General features: G+C 39.3%; 1 protein-coding gene across 4 annotated transcripts in view; it reads right to left on the reverse strand.

Moving 5' to 3' along the window:
* TBL1XR1 (TBL1X/Y related 1) overlaps positions 1 to 24,444 on the reverse strand; it is a 167,654-nt gene that overhangs the window by 65,590 nt on the left and 77,620 nt on the right. For all 4 annotated transcript variants that reach the window (XM_054713737.1, XM_054713739.1, XM_054713738.1 and 1 more), the window contains exon 2: positions 13,054 to 13,128. The gene's annotated coding sequence lies outside the window, so the exon portion shown is untranslated. The remainder of the gene's footprint in view (positions 1 to 13,053; positions 13,129 to 24,444) is intronic.

Raw genomic sequence — 24,444 nt, forward strand, 5'->3', positions numbered from 1 at the left:
CTGAAAGTTTGCATCTTTAGTTCTTAACAGTAATGAAAACGTCCAGAGCAATAGTTGCCAACCTTTCGGCCCCCGAGGACCACCGGTTGGCAACCCCTGTTCTCTACCCAAGAGGCTTTAATCCTATGATTCTATCTCCTCCGGAGGTCCTGTGGAAGCTCTCATGATTAACCTTTGAAGAATATCCCAATTCTGTATAATTTGTATGACAGAATTCTTTTTAAATGCTGGACTGCAAATGAGGAGATCTGGTTCAAGTCTTAGTCTGTAACTCGGACAAAGTATGTGATATGGCATCATTTCTCTAAGCCTTAGATCTCCTTTGCAAAATAAGGGCCCATTCGATGAGTAATGTCAATTTAGCTATGAAATGCAGTCCCATGATCTAATTTTAGGAACCCTCTGAGGGTCTAGTTTCCCCAGATCTTAGCATTAGCCAGGTTTTCATTGTGCTAATTACTTGTTTCTGGCAAATAAGTAGAATATATAGGTCAGGTAGCTGAGACTAGCAGGTTTAGAACAATAATGTCACAATGCAATGCCAAGAACCATTTCCAGCATGTCATAATTACAAGAGTTTTACCAAAAGGTTGGTGAAACTTGGGCGGTTCAACAAGGGTGAGCCACATACGTAGTTTACCTGTTGGAAATGGCTCAACAGCACTTCCCCCAAACCTGAATAGGATTGTTAGCTGCCAGACATCTCAGGGCATTTTATTGCCTCCTGTTGGCCAAACACCTGAACAGGTGTAGGCTATTCCCCAAACTGATAATGCTTCTGTATCCTACCCTTTGATACCTTACCCTTTGAAGTGTATATCTCCACCTTGCCTTGGGATAAATCGTGTGAATAAAAACAGGGTCCTGAGTGAAGGAGGAGAGTCTTCAGTTCCCTTCAGCTGAAGATCCTCTGACCCCCAATACCTTTCAAAATTATCTTTCGTCTCCGGACTCTAATCATCTATGCGCAGCCCTTTTCTCCAGAATGCTGAACCCTTTGTAAGGCTGGGAAAAGAACCCCGGCAATGCAAGCCATAATGCAAAACATCTAAATAATGTTAAATTTTCTATAGACATGAAAATTTAAAAAGAAAAGGTGGTGATTGAATTTAATAACAAATTTTATTTAACCCAATATCAAAATTTCTTATAATCAAGATTTTAAAATCATGATTTTAATTTTTAAAAATTACCTTCATATTCCAGCATTCATGTTATATTTGCAGCACATTTCAATTATGACTAGTCATATTTCTAGTGCTCAACAACTACATATGACTAGTGGCTACCACACTATAGAACACAGGTCTACATGTGGAGGTGAGGGGCCAGGGAAGGGGAGGCAACGGCAAACAAGGGCCACAGTGTCTCAATAAGTAATCTGCCACACACACACACACAAAGTACATATTGGTGGTGGTAATGAAGTCTGCCTTGTTACATGGCAGGGAGATAGAGTGGAGAAAGTCTGGTTTTGAAATAAATAGCCATCTCTACTATGGGTAGCACCTAAAAAAAGGTAGATATTATGTAACTAGAGGACCGGTGAACGAAATTGTGCACGGAGGGGGTTGTCCCTCAGCCCAGCCTGTACCGTCTCCAATCTAGGACCCCTCGAGGGATGTCCGACTGCCCGTTTAGGCCCGGGATCCAGGACTACTGGCTCCCAACTGCTTGCCTGCCTGCCTTCCTGATTGCCCCTAACCGCTTCTGCCTGCCAGCCTGATCACCCCCTAACCACTCTGCTGCCAGCCTGTTTGCCCCCAACTTCCCTCCTCTGCAGACCTGGTCACCCCTAACTGCCCTCTCTTACAGGCCTGGTCCCTCTCAACTGCCTTTCCTTGCAGGCCGGGTGCCTCCCAACTGCCCTCTCCTGCTGTCCATCTTGTGGTGGCCATCTTGTGTTGCAGTGATGATCAACCTGCATATTACTCTTTTATTAGATAGGATAGAGGCCTGGTACAGGGCTGGGGGCCAGCTGGTTTGCCCTGAAGGGTGTCCCTGATCAGGGTGGGGTTCCCTTGGGGTATGGAGCGGCACAGTGCCAGGGCGAAAAAGTTGTGAGTTCTCGGACTTACTCTGGCTCTTTTTTCTCTTTAAATCCTTGCTCTTGATTACTAAGCCCAATACATAGGATCACCCAATTAAAAACACTCTCAGAGACTGCAATGGAAAGTTGTTTTTGTGGAACCTGGGGATCAGAGTGGGGAGAAAGGATCAGAAAACCAGCCGTGGGGCAGTCCATAACTCCCAAACCAGTATTAAGTGCAGCAGGGAAAACAAATTCTAAATACTGGGTAGAGAGGACTTATAGCCACGGATGTCAATACAGAAACACTGCCACCCAGGGTTGAATCACAAATTGACTACTGTGTAAATACAACCACAGGCAGGCTGAGAAACAAATAAATACTGCCTGCTTGAAAACAAGATTGTGGCTTACGACACAGAGGAGCTGTGGAACGAAGGCAATTTCAATACTGTCCTGACTACCTGACAGGAAACAGGCGTGCCAAACAGAACAGTAGAGGAAGTGAATGACCTGCACTACTGCACATTTTTATTTTTTATCTTTTACTTAAACTAATAATATTTCTTTTTTCTCACTTGATTTTACCTTTTAAATTATTTTATTTTTAATCAGCATTATTACTATTATTTTACCTTTTTTTAAAGTTTCATTTTATTTCCTATATATTTTATTTTATTTTGTGATTAGTGTTCTACATTCTATTTTCATTTTTACTTTAGCATCAATTTACTCTATCTAAACTTTACCTTTATACCAACACTCTCTTCCTCACTTTTCCCCTTTTGTTATCCTGTTTCTCTTGTCATATTCCTGCTTTACATTTTCCCTATTCCTTCTTTTTACCCCCTGTTAAAAACTCATCCTACTTATATATCTAATTTCTGATCCCCTGCTCCAAGTCCATACACATTTCTCTCTTCTCTTTCTTCACTATCCAAATTTTTTCTCTCTCTTCCCTTTTTCTTGTTTTTTGTTGTTGTTGTTTTTAATTATTTATGTTTTTTGTCTTATTTTGTTTGGCCCTTCTATCTGTCCTATTGTTGTTAGTTTGAATGTGGATTAGATAGTTTTTTGTTTGTTTGTTTCTCTCTCTCTCTTTTTTTCTCTACTGTATTTCCTCTCCTTGCTTGTTATTAGTTGTTTGTAGTTTCGATTCATACCTGAGTGCTAGTTGTTTGGATTAGTTGTTGTTCTATTGGAGTTTTCTCCATATATAAACAGTATTTTCCCCACTTATTTTTCATTCTCTTTCTTTTCTCTCTTACTTTTTTTCCTTTTCTCAATATCATTTTTGCACTTTTTTTAATCCTCTAATTGTCTTTTCTCTGGTGGTCACCTTTATTTGGGGTTGTTAATATTGTGAATACATTTGTGTTCAGTGCCTTGTGCGTTGTGCCTTGTTGTGTTGTATTTTGTGCCTTTAAGTCAACGCAGGAGAGAAAGCTACATAACCAGACACCCTGAGAGCAGAGATCATGCAGAGAAAAAGAAACAGCCCACATACAAAAGAAAAGGAGGCATCATCAGAAACACAAGTAAACAAAATGGACACAAGCAACATGTCAGAGAACGAAATAGTTATAAGGTCACTGAAAAGGTTGGAAGACAAATTCAACAATATGTGTAAGAACCAAGAGGAAATGAAGAAGAATCAAGAAGAAATGAAAAATGACATCGCTGTAATACAGAAATCAATAGAAAGCATCAACAGTAGACTAGAAGAAGCGAAGGACCACATCAGTGACCTAGAAGACAAGGCAGAAAAAAAAAATACCCAAGCAGAGCAGCATCTAGAAAAAAAAATTAAAAAACAAGAGGAGAGCCTAAGGGAACTTTGGGAAAACAGGAAATGAAACAACATCTGCATAATAGGGGTGCCAGAAGGAGAGGAAACTGAGCAAGGAATAGAAAATCTGTTTGAAGAAATGACAGAAAACTTCCCTGATATAGGGAAGGAAAAACTCACAAGACCAAGAAGCTCACAGAGTCCCAAACAAAATGAACCCCAAAACACCGACACCAAGGCACATTATAATTAAATTAGTAGCTCATCGCGCGATATCGTGCAGTTGGCCGCCCGCCACTTCCACGGGAGCTGGTGGGAACCGCAGCACGCCATTGGGAGCCGTGCTGCTTCCGTGGGAGGAGGGAGGGAGCCCCACTGTTTCCGTGGGAGGCAGGCCCGCCGTATACTCTCCTGGCCTGCGCTCGGCTGTGGAGGCTGTGGGCCGGCCCCCCTGTTCCCCAGAGGCCCTCCACAGGGCCAGGGCAGAACGCTTGCCTCGTTGCTACAGCGATGAAGCAAGCATTCCGCCAGGCCGCTCATGCTGCCCGCTCTCAGTGGCCGCCCTCCCGGGACTGGGGAACTCCAAAGGGGCTGAGAGGACTGGGCATCGCCATCGTTGTGACTGAGTGATGGCTAATTTGCATATTATCCTTTTATTACATAGGCTTGGCAAACACCAACTACAAAGTAAGAATCTTAAAAGCGGCCAGAGAGACAGAAAGTTACCTACAAAGGATCCCCATCAGACTAGCGACTGATTTCTCAACAGAAACACATCAGGCCAGAAGGGAATGGAATGAAATATACAAAGTCATGCAAAAGGGTCTGAATCCAAGAATACTGTACCCAGCAAGGCTATGAATCAAAATTGAGGGTGAAATCAGGAGCATCACAGACAAAACAGGACTAAGGGAGTTTATCACCACCAAACCAGCAATGCAAGAAATGCTTAAGGGTCTGCTGTAAAAAGAAGAAATAGGAAGCAAAGAAGGAACACAGGCATAAGAAATAAAAATGGCGACAATCAAGTACCTATCAATAATAACTTTAAATGGAAATGGATTAAATGCCCCAATCAAAATACATAGGGTAGCTGAGTGGATAAGAAAACATGACACATATATTTGCTGTCTACAGGAAACCCACCTCAGAAGAAAGGACTCACAGACTGATGGTGAAGGGATAGAAATAGGTATTTCAGGCGAATGGAAATTTAAAAAAAAAAAAGCAGGGTAGCAATACTTGTACCTGACAAATTAGATCTCAAAGTGAAAGACATAACAAGAGATAAGGAAGGCCACTTCATAATACTAAAGGGAGCAATCCAACAAGAAGATATAACTCTGGTAAATACACTGTATACGCACCCAATACAGAAGCACCCAAATATATAAAAAAACTTTTGGAGGATATCAAGGGAGAGATTGACAGCAATACAGTCATAGTAGGGGACTTTAATACCCCACTGTCACCATTGGACAAATCCTCTAAACAAATAATCAGCAAAGAAACATCAATCCTAAATGACTCACTAGACCAGATGGAATTGACATCTTCAGAACATTTCACCCCAAAACCACAGAATATACATTCTTTTCAAGTGAACATGGATCATTTTCAAAGATAGACCATATGCTGGGTCATAGGCAAAGTCTCTTCAAATACAAGAAGATAGAAATCATATCAAGCATCTTCTCAGATCACAGTGGCATAAAACTGGAAATCAACTAGAATAAAAACAATCCAAAAAAATCAAACACATGGAGACTAAACAGCATGCTATTAAACAATGACCGGGTTACCAGAGAGATCAAAGAAGAAATAAAAAGCATCATGGCAACAAATGACAATGAAAACACAACAATCCAAAATCTATGGGACACAGTGAAAGCAGTCTTGAGAGGGAAGTTCATAGCTCTACAGGCCTACCTCAAAAAACAAGAAACAATGGTAATAAATTTTATAACCCTACAACTCCAAGAGTTAGAAAGAGAGCAACAATAAAAGCCCAGCATAAGCAGAAGGAAGGAAATAATAAAGATCAGAGCGGAGATAAACGACATAGAGACCAAAAAAAAATATACAAAAGATCAACAAAACCAAGAGCTGGTTCTTTGAAAGGATAAACAAGATTGATGAACCTCTAGCCAGGCTCACCAAGAAGCAAAGAGAGAGGACCCAAATAAACAAAATCAGAAATGAAAGAGGTGAAGTAACAACTGATCCCACAGAAATACAAACGATTATGAAAAAATACTATGAACAACTCTTTTCCAACAAAATGGACAACCTAAGATCAGTGGTTCTCAACCTTTCTAATGCCGCCACCCTTTAATACAGTTCCTCATGTTGTGGTGACCCCCAACCATAAAACTATTTTTGTTGCTACATCATAACTGTAATTTTGCTACTGTTATGAATCGTAATGTATATATCTATGTTTTCCAATGGTCTTAGGTGACCCCTGACAGCGGTTCTCAACCTGTGGGTTGCGACCCCTTTCACAGGAGTCACCTAAGACCATCGGAAAACACAGATATTTACATTACAATTCATTAACAGTAGCAAAATTACAGTTATGAAGTAGCAATGAAAATAGTTTTATGGTTGGGGGTCACCACAACATGAGGAACTGTATTAAAGGGTCATAGCATTAGGAAGGTTGAGAACCACTGACCTAGATGAAATGGACATATTCTTAGAAAAATACAAGCTCCCAAAAAACTCAATCAAGAAGAATCAAAAAACCTGAATAGGCCGATAATTACTGAAGAAATTGAAGCAGTGATCAAAAATCTTCCAGCAAATAAAAGCCCTGGTCCGGAAGACTTTACAGGGGAGTTCTACCAAGCATTCAAAGAAGAACTGAAACCTATCCTCCTCAGACTATTCCAAAAAATTGAAGAGAAAGGCACACTTCCAAGCTCTTTCTATGAAGCCAGCATTACCCTAATACCAAAACCAGATAAAGACACCACAAAAAAGGAGAACTACAGGCCAATATCCTTGATGAACATAGATGCTAAAATCCTCCACAAAATTCTAGCACACAAAATTCTAGCAAATCGGATTAAGCATTACATTAGAAAAATCATACACCATGACAAAGTGGGATTTATTCCGGGGATGCAAGGTTGGTACAATATCAGTAAATCAATAAATGTGATACATCACATAAACAAATTGAGACAAAAATCACATAATCATGTCAATCAATGCAGAAAAAGTATTTGACAAAACCCAACACCCTTTCTTGATAAAAACTCTCAGCAAAGTGGGAATAGAAGGGTCATACCTCAACATAATAAAAAACCTTATATGACAAACCTACAGCCAACATCATACTCAATGGGCAAAAAATAAACTCATTTCCCCTAAGAACAGAAACAAGACAGGGATGCCCACTCTCACCACTCCTGTTCAACATAGTACTAGTGTACTAGCCATAGCGATCAGACAAGAAGAAGAAATAAAAGGCATCCAAATTGGAAAAGAAGTAAAACTGTCCTTATTCGCAGAAGACATGATACTGTACATAGAAAACCCAAAAGACCTCATCAAAAAACTATTAGACCTAATAAATGAATTTGGCAATGTAGCAAGATACAAAATTAACACCCAGAAATATATGGCCTTTTTATATACCAATAATGAACTCACAGAAACAGAAATGAAAAAAACAATCCCATTTACCACTGCACCAAAAAAATGAAGATACCTAGGAATAAACTTAGCTAAGGACGTAAAAGACCTGTACTTCGAAAACTACAGGACATTGAAAAAAAGAGATAGAGGAAGACATAAACAAATGGAAGAACATACTATGTTCATGGATTGATAGAATCAACATCATTAAAATGTCCATACTACCTAAAGCAATCTATAGATTCAATGCAATACGTAGTAAAATAACAATGGCACATTTCAAAGATCCAGAACAAACTCTCCAAAAATTCATCCAGAATAAAAAAAGACCGCGAATAGCCACAGCAATCCTGAGAAAGAAGAACAAAGTTGGAGGGATCACAATACCAGACATAAGCTATATTACCAAGCCACAGTTCTCAAAACTGCCTGGTACTGGCACAAGAACAGACATATAGACCAATAGAACAGAATAGAGAACCCAGAAATTGACCCAAGCCATTATACTCAATTAATATTTGACAAAGGAGGCAAGAGCATATAATGGAGTCAAAACAGTCTCTTTAATAAATGGTGCTGGGAAATTTTGGTCAGATACTTGGAAAAATATGAAACTAGATCACCGACTTACACCATACACAAAAACAAACTCAAAATGGCTAAAGGACTTGAATGTAAGACGGGAAACCATAAAAATCCTACAAGACTCCATAAGCAGCAAAATAGCAGACATATGTCATAGAAATATTTTTACAGACACAGATCCTAGAGCAAGAGAGACTAGGGAGAAAATAAACAAATGGGACTACATCAAAATAAAAAGCTTCTGCACAGCAAAAGAAACCATCAACAAAACAAGAAAAACCCACTGCATGGGAGAACATATTTGCCAATGTTAAGTCCGGTAAGGGTTTAATCTCCAACATTTACAAGGAACTCAATACAACTTGACAAAAGGAAGACAAACAATCCAATCAAAAAATAGGCAACGGACTTAAATAGATACTTTTCCAAAGAGGACATTCAGAAAGCCAAAAGACATATGAAAACATGCTCAAAGTCACTAATCATCTGAGAGATGCAAATCAAAACAACAATCAGGTACTACCTCACACCTGTCAGAATGGCAATCATTAACAAATCAACAAACTGACAAGTGCTGGAGAGGTTGCGGAGAAAAAGGAACCCTCCTTTACTGTTGCTGGGAATGCAGACTGGTGCAGCCACTGTGGAGAACAGTATGGAGTTTCCTCAAAAATTTAAAAATGGAACTGCTATTTGACCCAGTAATCCCACTTCTAGGAATATATCCTAAGAAAACAGAAACACCAATCAGAAAGGATATATGCACCCCTATGTTCATAGCAGCACAATTCACCATAGCTAAGATTTGGAAACAGCCTAAATGCCCATCAGCAGATGAGGGGATTCGAAAACTATGGTACATCTACACAATGGAATACTATGCTGCTATAAAAAAGGAATTCTTACCATTTGCAGCAGCATGGATGGAACTGGAGATCATCATGCTAAGTGAAATAAGCCAGTCAGTGAAAGAAAAGACTACCACATGATCTCACTCATTTATGGATAATACAGAATATTATAACCTGATGAACAAAAAGGTAGATACACAGAGGCAGAGAAGCATCCAACAGACTTTCAAATTACAGTGGTAAGGCTGGGTAGGGGTACTGGGGGAAAGGTAAGAGATTAACCAAAGTACTTGTATGCATGCATATAAGCATAACCAATGGACACAAGACACTGCGGGGGATGGGGCGGTGGGGGGGGGGGGGGGGAGGGCATGTGCCAGGGGGTAGGGGAGGCTGGGGGAAGGTCAATGGGGGAGGGGGGGGGAAGGAGACATATGTACTACTATTTGTAATACTTGAAACAATAAAAATAAATTTTAAAAAAAATTACTTAAAAAAAAAAAAAAAGAAATTACTGTCATCATCTCATACCCATTAGGAGGACCACTATCCAAAAAATAAAACAACCCACAGAAAATCGCAAGTATTGGAAGAATGCGGAGAAATCAGAACCCTTGTGTACTATTGTTGAGAAAATAAAATTATGCAGCCACATTGGAAAACAATATGGAGGTGCCTCAAAAATTTAAACTAGAACTACCACATAATACAGCAATCTCACTTCGGGTATATAGCCAAAAAGATCTGAAAGCGAGATCTAAACAAGATATATGCACACTCATGTTCATCACAGCATTATTCACTAAGTCAAAGGTACAAGCAACACAAATGTCCACTGATGATGAATAAATATGATACACACACACAATGGAATATTATTCAGCCTTTAAAAAGAGGGGAATCCTGTCACATGCTGTAACATGCATGAACCTAGAGGACATTACGCTAAGTTAAATAAGTCAGTCACAAAAGAAACATATGTACTTATAAAAAGTAGCTAAAGTAGTCAAACTAGTGGAAACAAAAAGTAAACTGGTTGTTGCTAATGGCTGGAGAAGAGAAAGAACTGGGAGCTGTGGTTCAATAGGTACAGAGTTTCCGTTTTGCAAGATGAAAAAGTTTGAAAGATCTGTTGTATAATAATGTGAACACAGTTAACACTGCATATATTGCACACTTAAAATTGTTAAGATAAATTTTAGTTTTTACCACAATTTTTAAAAAGCATATTTAAATTCCTTTTCAAATAAGAAAAACTCTCGATTTTTAAAGTGTGATAATGGCATCTTGGTATATATTTTTAAATAGTCCATATTTTCCATAGATACATAATAAAATATTCATGAATGAAGTCATGTGATATAAGTGTTGGCTTCAAAATAATCAGGTGCGTGTGGGGGGTGGGGGGGTTTAATAGTAACAAAATGATTAAATGAAACAAAACTGATGAGTATTGCAGCTGGGAGTTTATTGTGCTATTCTCTCTACTTTAGTGTATATTTGAAATTTTTCACAATAAAAAGTTACAATAATAATACACATCTGTTGGCCATTGGGTTATATTAATGTAATAAGATAATTATAGAAAGTAATATAAAACATTAATATAGGAAGGTAGCTATAAATCATCATGACTTAAGGTGCAATTAGAGTTAAAATAACTTGTACCTAGGCAAGTGAAGAGAGAGACAAAAATGAATGTTATGAATCCCTCACGGTTATTATATCAAGAACAAAGTTGAGGGAGGGTGTGGGGGTGGTAGAGTTAACTGTTCACAAAGCACTCCTTTATGGAATGTTCAGAGAAAAAAAAAGATGAGATACTACACAACACAGGCATAACCCTGAACACCATGGCATTTTTCAGGTCCAGAGGAAAACCATCATGTGGGCCAATATCTATAAATTTACAATCGTATGCAAATGTGTAGAAATGGCTTTTATGTCCTCATCTAGATTAAAAGCAAATTTGTTGTAATCTTGCCCTTCATCTCTAATACACACACATATATAGAACACTAACATACATAAACAAATTTCTGTGATCATGACTTCAAAATGATTTTCAACAAAATTGGCAAAGGTGATATGATATGATTTAAAATACAGTCTAAGAGTTGTTCCAAAAAGAAAATTAAAAAAAAAACCCACAATACACATCCTGTGTGAGCGACACATTTAAAACTTCACTTGAGGACAGGCACTTAGAAGAGACAGCCAGTTGCATAGGCACCAACATCTCAGAGTCCAAAAGCCTGCACAACTGATTCTCAAAGGAGACATGTCACAAATAGTTAAGACTCCAACAACCTACCTAGTAAACTGACAGGTTGCAAATGTGAACTTCAAACAAAACGCCAAGGGCAGATAGTCCAAAATGCCAAAGATGATTTACCATGGGACTGCTTCTTACAATAGAAACTCTGTAGTGCTCCAGAGAAAATAGCAGATTTAAATGATGGTTAATGAGTCACCCAACCACCCTAAAGAACCCAGCAAGTGTTTCATAAATTAATGAAGAACTATGTATTCCTTCAAGTTAGGTAAATACAGAAAAAAAAAAATTCTGTTTTCCCCAACATTCTCCATTAACTGCTAGGAGACAGAGAGGGGAGGGTTAGAGAGGGGAGGGACATAGTGGGAGAGAGAAGTCATTTTTAAGAATTCAAAAGATAGTTTAGACAAAGGAAATCCTCCTCTTATCAACACACTGACAAATCCATCTTGAAAATGAATCATCTCCTAAGAATATTTTCACAGATAACTTATCTCACCCTATTATCCTGGTCCCAGTTAATTTTTAGTTTCATTCTGATGCATCTACCATTTCCCACAAAATCCTATAAACCTTAAATCAGTTTCCATAGCTCCCTGATTTAATGTTTAACGTAAAAATTTAAGTAAAAGTTTTTTAAAATTTTGATGATGCAGTTTTGAAATGGAAGATACTGTTTAAGTAATTAATTCTTTAAAAACCTAAGTAAAAATTAATTATCCTATTTATCAATCCCCCAAATACACAGCAATACCATTTAGATAAGGAATTACTTTTTGTAAGGGAGAATCATTCTGAATTTTAATCAACAGTGATGAGATCATTTTCCCTAGAGCTAGGGTTAAACTTTAGAAATTTAGTCCAATTCTATCATCAAATTTTATGAGTACTTGACAAAAGTCATCCAAGACACATGCAAGAAAGAAAGCAATTCCCAACTCCTACAGAGCCCAGTGGTCTTTCTGCTGTATAACACAGCTGACAGATTTTTATTCCACACAGGCTTCTAAGTGGTATTTTTAAATAGATAAAAATGGTTCTCCTGAAAATTATCCACTAGCTAACAACAGGTAGAATTTCAGCCATTTAATTATAAATATAGGGTGTTCCAAAATAGATATACACACTTTGAGTAATTATAAAGGCAGTGTTTATTAAAATACATTTCATTTTCAAGTACTTTTTGGGGACCCCCTGTATCAGGATAAATGCAATATGCAAAAACTGGCTATTCTATAAGATGACAGACAAAAACACAAGTTATTACTGCCATTATAACTTAAGTTTACCATGGAAATTCTATTCCCAAAATATAATCTACTTGTTAAAATACAGTGTTATCACAACAAAATAATGCTTTTCATCCTGATAACCATAACCAATAGGTTATAAAACCTACGGATAATGGAAATCTTAAAAGTAAAGGTTTGCCTTTTTTAAATTAATTTATTATTTATTTATTTATTTATTTATTTTATTTTTAATATACTTTATTGATATTTTACAGAGAGGAAGGAAGAGGGATAGAGAGCTAGAAACATCGATGAGAGAGAAACATCGACCAGCTGCCTCCTGCACACCCCCTACTGGGGATGTGCCCGCAACCAACGTACCGGAATCGAACCTGGGACCTTTCAGTCCGCAGACCGACGCTCTATCCACTGAGCCAAACCAGTTTTGGCTGCCTTTTTATTTATATTAAGTAATCAAAAATATTTTAAGTGCCTTAAATTACATATTAAAAACATTTCTTTAGTTTGGGAACACATGTATATTTTGTGAGATGTGAGAAACTTTCCTTAACACATTGTTAAAAATAAGTGAATACTAAAAAGAGCATTAAAATACTCTTAACATTCAGAGTGGGAGCAATTCTTACCATTGGCAGTGCATTGATGTGGGGATGTACAACTGAATATCCGGTACCACCAATCACAAGTTGCTGTTGCTGATGCTGAGAAAAAGGAAAGTAAAATATTCAGTGTGCCCTAAAACAAATTCACTTTAAAAGATTCCTCATGCCAAATTCTACATGTAGGAAATACTCTTCATGTCTTCAAGGTCTCCACCAGTGACTATCTTTCTCCCCCTAACCAATTGTAATCATAAACAATAGCATCAACTTCTGAATGCATAACAAACGGCAGGCAGTGAATCTTTATAACATTCCTAAAAGACTGGCACCAATGAACAAAATGAGACTCAAGAGATGAATCTGCACAAACTGACCCACATTCAGCTCAATTCATGCAAATATTATTGTAAAAGGGCCCAATATAGTATGCTAATAATCTACAATCATGAGCCATAAAGAATGGTACCAAACTTATATTCTATATATTGCTTAATAATAAAGAGAAATACATGATTGGTTTTGAAACAATTTCTATCATAACTTATTAAACTTTAATCTCTTCAGAGTTTCCTCATTTAGTAGAGTTTCCTCCCCCCAGCCAGCCCCGCCCCTGATTGGACTCTCCCACCCGAATCAAGGGCAGGGCAGCCAGCAAACCACCCTGAAGCACATCCCCCTGGCCAGCCCGACCCCGATCAGCCCGCAGCCCCTCCCCCCTGGCCAGCCCCGCCCCTGATTGCCCCTCCACCTCTTTTGGAGGTGGTGCCAGCTGGCCCACAGCCCCTCCCCATGGCCAGCCCCGCACCCAAACCCCCCACCCCAATCAGGGGCGGGGCCCCTCCCCACAGCTGGCCCAGCCCCAATTGGGCACTGATCGGGACCGGGCCCGCCAGCCAACCTCCCGCTGTCTCTTCCTCCTGACAGGCCTGGCCCTGATCTGCCCCAATTGGGGCCAGGCCAGCCGGACTCCACCCGTGCACAAATTCGTGCACTGGGCCTCTAGTAGAATATAAGAGCACAAATCCATATAAAAAGCAATTTTAACATACATTTTAAAAAATAAATGAAATCAACATGCATTGATGTCTAATCATACAATTACTTCAGCTAAGTTAGTTTCATTGGTAGCATCACTTGTAGTTGGATTTTATATTAGACTAGAGGCCCAGTGCATGAAATTCGTGCACAGGGGGTGGGAGGGAGGTCCCCTCAGCTCAGCCTGCATCCTCTCCAATCCGGGACCCCTTGGGAGATGTCTGACTGCCGGTTTAGGCCCGATCCGCTGGCTCCTAATCCCTCACCTGCCTGCCTGCCTGGTCACTCCTTACTGACCCCCTACCAGCCTGGTCACCCCCAACTGTCCCCCCACTCTGCTGGCCTGGTTGCCCCACGCAGCCTGCTGTTCAGTCATTTGGTTGTCCCTCACTAACCCCCCTGCTGGCCTGGTTGTAGGCAGCCATGTTGTGAGGGTGTGAGGGTCAATTTGCATATTACCTCTTTATTATATAGGATTTATACCAAAAAAAAAAAAAAAGATTATGCAGGAATAACACAAAAAAGTACTAGTACTCCAAAATTTTCCTGTCAAAAAGTTAGCAATGCAATGAAAGATAATAAAACCACAAATTCTCTTATATTAAGACACAAAGCTTTTAAAATTAAAGTTTGATTTGGGCAGTTTCAAGTATTATTAAAAATTAAATTGATTTTTTAAGCACGAACTTCTACCAATCAAAAGTTTTTAGTTCACTAACTTTCAATGATAGATAACCAAGCACGAGAAAAGGCTTAGACTCACATTTTAATTGTGATATTAGACAGTAATGTAAAAATGTTTGACTAAGCACACAGTTGTCAATTACTTAAAAAAAAAAAGTGGTACATCAACAATGTGTAACTATAATTTCTTTTTCTCGTTCAAAAAACTTACTAAATTAATGTTGCGACTTATAATTTATTAGAGGCCCGGTGCATGAAATTCATGCACTGGGAGCCCTCGGGGGATGTCTGATGCGGGGAGCAGGCTAAGCCGGCAGTCAGACTTCCTTAGTGCTGCCATGGAGGCAGGAGAGGCTCCTGCCACTGCGGCTGCACTTGGCAGCTATCAGCCCAGCTCAGGGCTACTGGCTGAGCGGTACTCACCCTGTGGGAGCGCACCGACCACCAGGGGGCAGCTCCTCCAATGAATGTCTGCCCTCTGTTGTTCAGTGCGCGTCCATCTCTGGTGGTCAGTGCGTGTCATAGTGACCTGTCGTTCTGCAGTTCGGTCGATCTGCATATTAGCCTTTTATTATATAGAATTATTATATAGGATTATGCCTTAGAAATATGACAGATATGACATTGTTTTCTTAACACAAAGCTGATGGCAGCTAAACATTTGTAAAAGCGATTTGGGAGGAAGAAACAAGTAGAAGGGTGAGGGGAGGCAGTAGGAATAGCATAGGTATGTAGGAAATTATAGGGTAAAACAAAATCAAACTTTGCCTTTTCCAAATTTGCTTAACACTACATAGGTAGTACCTTGGCACTTAAGTTAAAAGAAAAAACTGACATAATTCCCAAATCTTTTTAGGTTTGTCACTCTTCCCAAGGGCTAAACATTTGATTCAAAGTGTCAGCTATTCAAGAACTTGAAACAGCTAATTAGGCTAGGACAAGACAGAAATCATTCTGCTGAACAATACTAGTATACTCCCAACAGAAACAAAAACAGCTCTTGCAGGGATGATGTGTCTTTGGTTAACTGTGCCCTACAGAAATACCTTCCCAGATTCTAACCTAGCTGTGACACTCAGATTTAATCAGTTTAGGGTAAAATCTGTACATTGGTTGCATTTTAAAGCTCCCCCATGAGATTCCAATGGGGGTTGGGAACCACTGGAATATGTGACAGGAAAGGGAAGAATATGGAATTTTACTAGTCAGATTCTAATTATTATTCTGTTGGGGGAGGAAGCCCAAAAGGATCACTTCTTTCAAATATTAGCATTGCAAAGTGAGTGCTTCTCAGAAGTAGAGTGGGAAATATACTATATCAAGCAAATTAAAAGTTATTAATTTGATTTTAAGATTAGCAATAAGAAAAAAAGGTAAACTCAATCCCCCTCCCCAAAAATGAATTAGAAAAGGTAATAATGAGGACATAAGACCACAAAACGGAGGTTATCATAATAAAAGAGCACAAAAGGGGCATTGCTGGTACCTACATTTAGATAAGAGACACATAAAGACCAAATGAAACTGAACTCTGTATGACAACACTCTAAGTAGTAAGTAGAAATTATAGGAAGATATTTTTTTCTACTCGATATAACGAAAAACTGTTATGCAAATCAATGGAAATATTTAAACAAAACCCAGATCTACCATTCACTGAGAAAGTTATTATAGTGGAATATACAGGGCTGTGTATGTGTCCTGTCCGATTCCTTCCATCAGCGTTCCAGTGTGCCATCACGATAGGGCCACCAGTAGCACCTATGGCACCTTTGTGCGAAGTGGATTCCAGCAAGACACATTAGGAAAAAAGAGAAGCCATCTTAGAGTACTGGGGGTTCAGAGCCTGAACTGTGCAGCCACACAGCTTGGATTTCACTCGCAACTAAGATCTAAGACTAAAGGTACTAACCTCTCTGGGCCTCAGTTCTTTCATCTGTAAAATAAATTATGAGAGCTGAATTTATAAAGTGCTAAACACTGCCTGGCACAGGATTCTAATGCAACCATTTTAAAATAATACACTGAAGTGAAAAGGAGCCCTTTCCTGTGAGAAGACACAGTCCCCTACCAGGTCAATGACTTGGTGGACAGAGGGTGGCCTGGATGTTAGCACCACTTGTCTCTGGCTGTGCACTTCTGTACAAGACACAAACTGCTCATTAACCCTTTGCACTCGCTTGCTTTTTTCGATTCCTTTATTCTACTGCTAACTGTGTTGAGTCACACTCGACATCCGAGTGCAAAGTTAATATTCTGCTGGGCTGTGTGCTACTATGACTATAGTGTCCAGTCTTACTTTGTCTTTTGTGAGTTTACATAATAGCATAACTACTCAAAGAAAAGATTAATCACTGATACTACTTTTAAACTATAACATATTTGGCGCAGCTGTGGTGACTCAGTGGACTGAGTGTGTCGTCCCATGGACCAAGAGGTCCTGGATTTGATTCCCAGTCAGTGCACATTCCTGGGTTGTGGGCTTGATCCCTAGTAGGGGTGTGCAGGAGGCAGCCAATCAATGAGTCTCTCTCATTGATGTTTCTATCTCTCTCCCGCTCTCCCTTCCTCTCTGAAATCAATATAAATAAATAAATAAATACATACATACATACATACATACATACATACTGTAACATATTTGGTGTGTGCCCAAACATGGCAGTGTAACCACACCGTAACAATTAACACACCTGACCTCTCACTGAAGCAGAAAGCCTGTCAATTACACTGAAAAACTGTCTACTGAAAAACTTCAATACTTCTCTGCCATCTTCAACTTTCACTTTGTATCAGAAAAGGATAAGCTTAACTTTTTTTTAAACACTAAGCACATGTCAGCAGATGATTAATAGAATGAAAATTATCATTCAGAAGTATTTAGGGCACAAAGAGAAAAAACATATTTACATTAAAGTAGTTGTTGGGTTCAGAATTTTAAATGTTATTATTTCTATCTACTAGTGAAAGATTCAAACAAGACACTCTTATGTGTCTTTAAAAAGAGTATTTATTTACAGATTTTAACATGAAAAAAACTAAAAACTGGTTGCTTTGACTTCATATTTTTAAAACTGGTATAATTTAGACAGTACCAACAAATGGTTTACCTGCAGTAAGTCCAAACAAATTTAACTACCATGTTTTAAAGTGGCTATCAGAAATACACATTCTTTTAAGAAATCAGGGATAGCCTGTCTTTTAACATAATTCATTCTAAGTATACAAGAAAATATATGACATATTCATAATTATTTTTTAAAATGTCAAATTCTCACTTGATGTTGGTCTGCCAAATTGTGTTTTTTTTTTTAATATATATTTTATTGATTTCAGAGAGGAAGGGAGAGAGAGATATAGAAACATCAATGGTGAGAGAAAATAATTGATCGGCTGCCTCCTACATGCCCTCTCCTACTGGGGATAAACCCGTAGCCTGGGCATGTGCCCTGATCAGGAATCGAACCACGACTTCCTGGTTCATAGATCGATGCTCAACCACTAAGCCACACCGGTTGGGCTGCCAAATTGTTTTCAACTTAGCTTTTTCACCAAATTTAAAATGAAACATTTAAACCAGCAAATACAAGCTGTGTGGTCTGCCTGATTCACTTCAGGACACACAAACACAGGGGGACAGAGGCTCATGCTCACACCCCCATCCCCGCACCCCCATCCCAGTTTCAGGGGTCATGAAAAGAAAGAAGACAACCTTTCTTAAATAGTGATTTACTTCAATACCAAACACTACTCTTCTCTGTGCTCACCACCCAAGTTATAATAAAACACTGATTGAGCCCAGATGAACACAACTGCTCCATCCCACTTTTCAGCCATTGCTTATGCAATATCTAGGAGTTGGCAAACTACGGCCAGAAAGTATTTTTGGTTTTGCAGGCCATATGGTCTCTGTTGCAGGTACTCAACTCTGCTATTATGGTGCAAGCAGCCAGAGACAATACATAAATGAATGTGTATTACTGTTTCCAATAAAACTTTATTCACAAACATACTCAAAAGGCAATACTTTTTTTGACCATGAAGTAATTCCCAAGACCACCCAATCTTCTACAGATCCGGGGGAAACTTTTAGGTTAAATGAGGTAAAGATATATATTTATTTATTTATTTTAAAGTAACAGACCAAGGTTAAAAAAAAAAAAAAGTATTCAAGCATTCTCTACCAAAACTATATAACCATTCTATGGGAAGAAAATTATTCTTATGTGGCACTCTATAACAATGAGGTTCAATAAAAAAAAAGAGCATTAAAACTTCAATATTTCTCTGCCATCTTCAGACACTTAAGACAGTGGAAACCTGGCCGGTTTGGCTTGGTGTTCAGAGCGTTGGCCTGGGGACCAAAGGGTCCCGGGTTCGATTCCAGTCAAGGGCACATGCCTGGGTTGCAGGCTCGATCCCCAGTGGGGGGCATGCAGGAGGCAGGCAATCAATGATTCTCTCTCATCACTGATGTTTCTATCTCTCTACCTCTCCCTCCCTCTCTGAATCAATAAAAATATATTTTAAAAAATAGACAATGGAAATAAACTGGAAAGAACAAAGGAGCCCTGGCCGGTTTGGCTCAGTGGATAGAGCATTGGCCTGCAAACTGAAAGGTCCCGGGTTCGATTCAGGTCAGGGGCACATGCCTGGGTTGCGGGTGCAATCCCCAGTAGGGGGCGTGCAGGAGGCAGCCAATCAATGATTCTCTCTCATCACTGATGTTTCTGTCTCTCTCTCCCTCTTCCTTCCCCTCGGAAATGCCCTAGCCAGTTTGGCTCAGTGGATAGAGCGTCAGCCTGAGGACTGAAGGGTCCCTGGTTTGATTCTGATCAAGGGCATATGCATGGGTTGTGGGCTCAGTCCATACCCAAGGGCATATGCATGGGTAAAGGGCATGCAGGAGGTAGTCGATCAATGATTCTCTCTCATCATTGATGTTTCTCTCTCTCTCTAATTAATGAAAACATTTTTTTTAATTATGTTCTAAGCAAAAAACTGTTTACAACTTACCATGAAATGATAAAAATAGCAATGGGAAGTATTTTAAAAAAGGAAAAGAAAACAGACAACCAACAAAGACAGAGAACAATGAAGGCATAGAATAGCATGGTCCTGGGAATGAATCCTCTTGGCCAGAGCAAATGAAGTAACAAAAACTGTTGGCCATAAATTTTGCCAGTACCTGCCAATGTTCACCAAATAGTGGGTGAAAAGAAATGACAGTTATTATGCATATTTTAAACTAAGAGAAAATGAGCTTATCTTTTAGCTTTATGATATGATTAATGACCACTGGACATCAAAAATCACTTCTATAATGTAAACTAAAGTGTTTAACTGCAAATGATGTTTTCACATTTTCTACCAATCCTAAATCATAATGCAACTCACAGATAAATCTGGGAATGAACAAGTGAATTGTGTATTAGTAATTAGCTTTTAAAACAAACTCATAAACCTATAGACAAAATTACAGATAAAACAAAATGTTAATTTCCTTATCTTTTCTAAGTTCTCTAATATCAAAACAAAGAATCCACCCACAACAAAAGACCTGCCTGCTACAAATGAACTCTCTCCATTAGCTATGCATTAATTATTCAAGAAAACACCAACCTAGGAGAAAGCCAGATTCTTCTTCAGGAGGCCAAGAAGCAATGTAATCTAAAGCTTGCTTTTATCTCAAAGCCAAGTTAACATAGTAGGGTTTTTCTTTTTTCTTTACTGACTGTAGTATTTATCCTGCAACAAACAGAACTGTGAGGAGAAAAGAGTTAGAAGAGAAGAGGAAGGTAGAAAAAAAAGGGGAAAACATTTTATTAACCTCTCTATTAAACATTGTTAATATTACAAGTTAGCCCTTTACCAACAGTAGAACAAAATTTACTAAAATATATCTATAATAATAGAAGTGTAATATGTTAATTAGTCCAGACGTCCATGGCGGCAGGGGGGGGCTGAGGCAGAGGGCAGCTTCCTCAGGCCCTTGCACGAATTTCGTGCATCGAGCCTCTAGTCAGTAAATAAAGAACCCTGCCTTCCCAGAGTTTAAATTCCAGGAGAATTTAGAATTAGGTTGCACATAGTTGGTGACAACTGCTATTAAAAAAAGTAAAAGTCTGCCGAAACCGGTTTGGCTCAGTGGATAGAGCGTCAGTCTGCGGACTGAAAGGTCCCAGGTTCGATTCCAGTCAGGGGCATGTACATTGGTTGCGGGCACATCCCCGGTAGGGGGTGTGCAGGAGGCAGCTGGTCGATGTTTCTCTCTCATCGATGTTTCTAGCTCTCTGTCCCTCTCCCTTCCTCTCTGTGAAAAATCAATAAAATATATATTTTTAAAAAATTATTAAAAAAAAAAAGTAAGTCTGAGTTGGGGGAGGGGACTCCGGAATGGAGGGGGGAAGGAGTTGGTGCCTCCAGGCTGCAGTAGTTAAGCAGAATGCTGTTTGTATTTCAACAGGAGAACTGGCAAGATATCAGGAAGCTATTGCATATTCTCTGTTCTGTGTGTATGCAGGCAGTCATGGATGCAGATGTGCCTTATCTTGAGGTTATCACTTAAGTGTTAGTACCCGAACATCCACATTCACAAAATAGGTCATTTATGTTTCAATTCAATTTTTCTCTGAAAGATCTGTTCTTGCTTATATCCTATATGTTATAAAGTTGTAATTCCTAGGACAGATATTAGCCATTATAAATGACAGGTTTAGCACTGTAGTATTATGGAGGCCATCAGAAAAATTATCAAATGCAAAGAAGAAGATAAGCTAAATAAGAGAACTTTCATAATTGTTGCCCAGAGCTGTTCAGTCAAAGTACTTTTCATACAAGCATTCTTACAAAATTAACATAAAAAAGCTTTGAACTTTTTCAAAACACATGATACTGGAAAACAGAAAAATACCACTGAAATGAAATGTCTAGTCACTTAAAGTCCTACTACAGCTTAGACAACAGACTCAATGTTTAAATATCTAACAAATGCTTACACATTGTGCCTTGTACTACATACATTTATTTACCTACCATTATTACCTTAAAATACCTACTTTGGTAAAAATAACAAAACACAAATGTGGATACAGACCAACACTTCTTCAAATGCTTAAGAACCTCTGGTCTTGTCTGTTTTACCCCATTGTGTTTCATATTCTTTAGTAGAGGAAAAAAGTGAAACTCGTTTGTGAAAACCCACAAAGCTAGAACTATAAAAACTGGCTGAACTTTTTTTCAATACCTTCCATTGTAAACACCTGGAAAAAATTAATAGTATCTTTATAATTTATACCTCCTATCATATCTAAAACATAATTCTGGACTCCAGTGAGCACTAAATGAGATTGACAGAGGGGGGAATTTGTGAAGGTAGGGGAGTTGAAACAAAATCTTACTTCTTCCTTATAAGAGGGGAAATAGCCCAGAAAATATCTTTCCCACAAAGAAGATGAAAATTTGTTGGCCTCTAAAGCGCAAGTCCTGGCTAATCAATCAGATGAAAAGTACTACTACTTAATGAGTCAGACTCAACTAGGAGGAACTCACAAAAATCTAAGTAGGTCACACCTGTAACCTGTTTACTCAGAAGGATATAGGACAGAAAGGCTATCAGGGTAGTTAGTATGAGGCCAGACAGGTCAGCACAACACCTCCCTCCTACCACCATGGAATAACTCAGGTACATGGGGGCAATAACTCACCGAAGGGTGCAGAAGCCACACTGGCTTAGAAACCCCAAGCTCCAAAGTGAAACTAATACCTATATATTTAAAAGCCTAAGCAACCAGCCGACCATTCTACTGTCCGACTGGTAGCTATGATCCACACTGGCCACCAGGGAGCAGACACTCAATGCAGGAGCTGCCGAGCTGCAGTGACTTGGCAGCTATGATTCTCAGTTGACACACCTGGAACCAGAGAGGAGGGAGCCGGATTCCAGGGTACATCAACCGAGAACCGCCCTCTCGCAATCCGGGACCTCTTGGGGGATGTTGGAGAGCCAGTTTTGGCTCAATCCCCACAGGCCAGGCCGAGGGACCCCACTGGTGCACAAATCTGTGCACTGGGTCTCTAGTTATAAGAGTCTCACAGGCATAGCTTCCAGGGGACCCAACCCAACAAGGGACAGGCGCAGTCATAAGAATGAAACAAACCTTCCCATCAGGTATTTACTCCCACTCAGATGCAGTTCACAAGTTAAGGACCATATGCCAAGCCCCACGTTGGCTGGTAATATTGCTGACATTCTACCTTTATGCTTCAAATGAAACAGCTAAATATTAAACCAAGGTCATTTAACCTTAGAAGGAGAAAAAGTTTGATGAAGCCTTTCCTCAAAACACACCTGGGTCCTCATCCTACTCTGTTTCTAGGATGCCAGGGTCTTGGGCCTTTAACTTTGGCTTCTATGGGACTGGTTCATCTCCTATAAGCAATGACTGGATTATAACTTCTGATATCCTTTGAAGCCTTTAAAAAAAAGGTACATGCCCTTGACTGGAATCAAACCTGGGACCTTTCAGTCTGCAGGCCGAAGCTCTATCCACTCTGCCAAACCGGTTAGGGCAACTAACTAGTTCTTGAAGTGCTATGTAGATTTGTTTGTTTTTGTTTTTTAACTTAATACATTCAGAAATCAAGGATTTCACTGGATGGGAGTAAGGTTTAATTTAATTAATTTGCATAATAAGTATTCATAAGAAAGCCTGGAATTTTAGAAAGCGTAATCCTCCTACCTTTGGAAGTTTACCAAAGTAGTGGGAGGCACAAAAGCACCACAGCCATTGCTGGAGCAAATTTTGTGCTACTTGTGGCTTAATATTCACTACCCAAGTCAGTAGTCAGAAAGTTATCTTTCTTGGCTCTTCCTTCTGTCTCCTTTGTTAGCCATATCAACCACTAAATTTTGTCAATTCTTCTTCATAAATACCAATGTACACTGCCCCTTGCATCCCATCATCGACATTCCTCAATCCACTTCCCCTGATATTTTGATGAAGTCTAAAGCCCCAATTACTTGTAATAGCCATGCATCCCAAAATTGATTATCTGAAAATTCAGTTTTCTTTTCCTTTTTTAAATTTTGAAGTGAAAGAGGCAATAGTGGGTTTCTTTGTTGGATCACTGCTTAGTTATCATTTACATAACAACTATTAGTTGCCTTCTTGCTTATATAATCCCAATTTTATTCAAAGCAACAGCATGTCCAGATACTCACTTTCCCAGCCTTTCTTACAGCTAGAAGTAGCCCTAGGAAACAGACACTGGGGAGGAGGGGCCACCGCGTGGGAGGGGTCCTGAGAGTAGAGGGCAGGTGCAGCACTTCCTCCTGCACAGGATCCTGCAAGAGCTGCCATTTTCCACTGAGGCAAGAAGCCTGAAGGAAATCCTCACACTAAGGAAAATGGAATAAACAATAGCAACTTCCTGCCTCTACATATTGTACAAAATAGTGGTCTCCTGTAACTTGAAGCCATTTGGACATCCTTATCCCTATAGGGGTTCAAAACAGGCCTCTCCAAGAGGTACAACTTTGCATGTGGATTGTTTTGAGCTCAAGGCTCCCTTAAAGAATTTAAATTAGGGGCCTTACCCATATCTATATGGCAGAGCAAACTAATAATTACTGAACATCTGCTCTTGTTATCTCTTGGAAAGACCTTCCTCCCCTCTCAAGCCCCAAGGAACCTT

The sequence above is a fragment of the Eptesicus fuscus genome, chromosome 3 (assembly GCF_027574615.1).
Source record: "Eptesicus fuscus isolate TK198812 chromosome 3, DD_ASM_mEF_20220401, whole genome shotgun sequence".
NCBI lineage: Eukaryota > Metazoa > Chordata > Mammalia > Chiroptera > Vespertilionidae > Eptesicus > Eptesicus fuscus.